Here is a 4,664-nt window from a genome sequence, read left to right on the forward strand (position 1 = left end):
CTCACTCACTCCCTCACTCACTCCCTCCCTCACTCACTCCCTCCCTCACTGCCATGGAGCCCATTCTGACTCATCGCGACCTTGGGGTTTTCTAAAGTAGAGTGCCAGACCTTTCTTCTGGGTAGACTTTATTATAACCAACAGCCTTTGGGTTAATAATCAAGTATATTGACTATTTCCACGAACCTAGGGCTCCACAGACAAAGTGGTGTTTACTTGCATTCTCCTGCCACCACATTTAAGTTGCCTGGCTGCTTTTCTTCTGCAGTTTTTCCATCCCCAAAGCAAACCCCCTGCCAGGTAGTTGATTCTGCTTCATAGTGACCCGGTTCGGGCTCCCCATGGTTCCACATGCCATGGCTCCATCTAAGTCAAATAAAAGCCCTCTGCTGTCTAGTTAGTTCCACCTCAGCATCTCTATAGGGCAGAGGGGAACTGGTGGTTCAGTGGTTGGAGCGCTGGATTGCTGAATGGAAGACCAGCCATTGGAACCCACCAGCCCCTCGGTGGGAGAAGGGGTGGCAGTCTCCTCCCGTAATGATGTACAGCCTTGGAGATTCTGAGGGGAGATCTACTCTGCTCTATAGGATCGTTGTGAGTCAGGATCTAGTGGACAGCAATCGGTTTGGCTGTTATGTTTTTGTCATTTAAGTCTTTCCAGACCTTTTGATTAGCAGCTGAGCGATTAACTACTGCGCTACCAGGGATCCTGAGCAATTAACTACTGTGCTACCAGGGATCCTTCATGAACCTCAAACCACCTTTACCTTATAACGGCCTTAATCCCAATGAAACCTTATTGTATCTCATGGTGTGCTAGTTTTCCTCAAAGCAGCTTTCTACTTCCATAAAGAGTTAAAAGTCTCAGAGACCAGTGGGTCCGTTTTACCTTGTCCCACAGGGTCGATATCCGTCAGCAGTGACTCCAGGGTGGTGAGTTTTTCAGTACAGACGGCTGATTATAAATTATCTGGGAGGCTATAAAAGAGCCCTTTCTTGGTAGCACAGTGGGTTATAAGTTGGACTGTTAACTATAAGCTCAGAAGTTGGGCTGCTGACTGAAACTCTCAGTGAGAAGAGCAGTTCAAACCCACCAGATGCTCCTGAGGAATAAAAATAAGACTTTTTACTTTGGTAAAGATTTAGTCTCAGAAACCCACAGGGGCAGTTCAACTCTGCCCTATAGGGCCGCTAAGCATTGGAATCAACTTGATGGCAGTGAGTTTGTTTGGGTTTTGAGGGATATGAGAGGAGCTGGTGGTTTAAGTGCTCTGCAATCAGCTGCTAGCCTAAAGGCGGGCAGTTCAAGCCCACTCAGCAACTCCATGGAAGAAAAGCCTGGACATGGCCATTGAGTCAAGTCTAACTAATTGAGGCCCTATTTCCCTGGGTTTCTGGGACTGCAAATCATTATGGGAGCAGCCAGCCTCATCATTCTTCCAAGAGGTGACTGAAGGATTTGAAGCACTGATCTTGCAGTGAGCAGCCCAACTCCTAATCGGTTGCACCACCAGGGCGCCTCCATCAAGACTACAGCCTAGAAAGCTCTGTGGATCAGTGCTCCTCTGTAACACACACGGTCACCATGAGCAGGCCGATGTGACAGCAGCTCACAACCATAAAAGGGTATGAAGGAAATCACAGAGGGAAAAAGGAGACCCATTCCAAAAAAGGAGCATAACACCTTTTGAAAACGACCACCACAGGACTATACATCAATCACAATAGATTAGTCAGGACACTCAACAGCGGGTGGTTAGTGATTTCTGGTGCTTTCTACCTCTCAGAAGCAGGGACACAAGATCTTTATATGCCTAACTTTACAAAAGTCTTACCCATTAGAACCATATGGGCAATCTCAGTCAGTTGGCGTAATGTTGGCTTAATAAAACTGTATGATGCTTATAAATTATCAAGGGTTCATGGGGGGGGGCAGGGAGGGAGGGGGAAAATGAGGAACTGCTACCAAGGGTTCATGTAGAAAGCAAATGTTTTGAGAATGATGAGGGCAACAAATGTACAAATGTTCTTGACACAATGGATGGATGGATGGATTGTGATGAGTTTTATGAGCCTCTAATAAAATGATTAAAAAAAACTGTCTGATGCTAATTGACATAAAGTTACATTGTACATCTTCATTTGGTGAAAAGTGTCCAGTCTTAAAAGCTTGGGAGCAGCCATCTAAGATACAACTGTTGATTGGTCTCTCCAAAACTCACTGCCATAAGTCAATTCTGACTCATCATGACCCTGCAGGACAGAACAGACCTGCTCCTGTGGGTTTGCAAGACTGTAAATCTTTATAGGAGTAGAAAGCCTCATCTTTCTCCCACACAGTGACTGGTGATTTCAAACTGGTGACCTTACAGTTAGCAGCCCAACATGTAACCTACTACACCACCAGGGCTCCCTTGGTCTCTGCTAGTCTGGAGCAAAAGAGAAAGAAAGCAAGCAAATATTTTTCTTCCAGAGAAGAAACTAACCTACAGGACTGTCTATACCCTGAGACTAGAAGAACTAGATGGTACCTCATTACCCCTACTGGCTGTTCTGATGAGGGACGCAATAGATGGACTCTGATAGGAGGAGCTATGGTGGCATAGTGGGTTACACATTAAGTTGCCAACCATAAAGTCAGTGGTTCAAAACCCACCAGCCACTCTAAGGGAAAAAAGATAAGGCTATCTACTCCCATAAAGATATAAAATCTCAGAGTCCCAAAGGAGCAGGCCTTACCCTGTCCTATAGTTGAGTCAGAATCAACTCAAGGTAGTGAGCTTGCTTTTTGGTTTGGATAAAATGAGAGAAAAAGTGGAACAAAATTTCCAATTCCCCGCCCAAAAAGCAAAAAAACAGACTTATTGAACTGGCTGAGACGAGGATTCACAAAACGATTGCCCTGAAATGCTCTTAAAGCCTTGAACTGAAACTAGCTCCTGAGGTTGGTCACCTTGTAGCTAAACACAGAAAATAAAGACTATTACCCAAATGTCCTGTGCGCCTGGAAAAAACCACCCGTATAAGACCAAATAGTCAACAATTACATGAAAACAAAGGCAAGAACATTTCAGGACAAGGAAACTAGATGAAAAGAGTTGTAACAACTAGAATGGAAATACTAAGCATGCTCATGCATTGTAAAGAGTGTAACCAATGTTACTGAACAGTTCATGTGGAAATTGCAGAATTGAAAACTGCTGGGTAAACCTTTCCTGGAAACATAAGATATATATATTTTAAATAGTCCTCTGTACATACATTGGGAGTAGAAGACAAGGCTTTCTACTCCCGTAAACAGTTACAGTCTCACAGAGGCAGTTCTATCCTGCCCTATAGGGCTACTATGAGTTGGCATTGACTGGGTGGGAGTCAGTTTGATTAGTTTGGGCACCTACATTGATAATGTATCACATATTTATCTTAAAATTCAAACAGTTAAAAATGAATTTTCTCTGGAGAACTACTCTGGATTCTTTCAAACAACTGAATTTACCAATGGCACAGTCTATTAGACCCCTGCTGACAGGTCCTGCTGATTTGAATACATTCAGCATTCTAGTTGCCTTGTTTATTTACAGTTTGTCTTGTTGCCTTTTAACCAGGTCTCTACGTTCTGATCTTTCACCTTTCCCTTTACACCCAGACGGACTCCAGTCAATTGCTTGTCTCTTGGTGCAGACTTGGAGACCTGAATATGGTCAACCACCCGGTTTTTATTTTTTATTTTATTTTATTTTTTCCAAAGGTATGTATGTATGCATTTATTTTCTTTTTAGGTCATTTTATTTATTTATTGTTTAAAGATCATTTCATTGGGGCCTCTTACCGCTCTTATAACAATCCATAAATCAATTATATCAAGCATGTTTGTACATATGTTGCCATCTTTATTTCTAAACATTTACTTTCTAGTTTAGCCCTTGGTATCAGCTCCTCTTTTCCCCTCCCTGCCCCCTACCTTCCAACCTCATGATCACTTGATAAATTATTCTCATTTTCATATCTTACATTGACTGCTGTCTCCCTTCATCCACGTCGGTGGGTGGGGGGGTTGTGGTGGTTATGTGTTGATAATTGTGATTGGTTCCCCCTTCCTCTCCTTCTTTTCCTACCTCCCTCAAACCCTCCTGGTATCACTACTCCCATTTCTGTTCTTGAGGGGTTTATCTGACCTGGATTCTGTGTGTCCTGAAGTCTTACCTGACATTGTCTACAGATGGACAGATGGATTTTGGATCTCTGCTCTGACCCCCCTTGTTCTCAACAATATGTTTTTTGTTTGTTTGGGGTCTTCTGATGCCGGTTACCTGATCATGTTGGCACTTCATGATCCCACAGGCTGGTGTGCTTCTTCCATGTGGGTTTGTTGCTTCTCAGCTAGATGGCTGCTTATTTAACTTCAAGTCTTTAAGACCCCAGACACTATATCTTTTGATAGCCAGGCACTATCAGCTTTCTTTATCACATATGCTTGTGCCCCATTTTGTCTTCAGCGATTGTGCTGGGAGGGTGAGCATCACAGAACATGTTGTTGTTGTTGGAACAAAATGTTCTTGTGTTGAGGAGGACTTGAGTAGAGGCCCAAAGTCTGTCCACTTCCTCAATGTATTGTCATATAAATATATGTACATGAGCCAACATCTCTATTTTTTTTAAACATT

This window comes from Echinops telfairi, unplaced genomic scaffold (assembly GCF_000313985.2).
Source record: "Echinops telfairi isolate 266 unplaced genomic scaffold, ASM31398v2 ScPeMD7_7424;HRSCAF=8462, whole genome shotgun sequence".
In the NCBI taxonomy this organism is placed as follows: domain Eukaryota; kingdom Metazoa; phylum Chordata; class Mammalia; order Afrosoricida; family Tenrecidae; genus Echinops; species Echinops telfairi.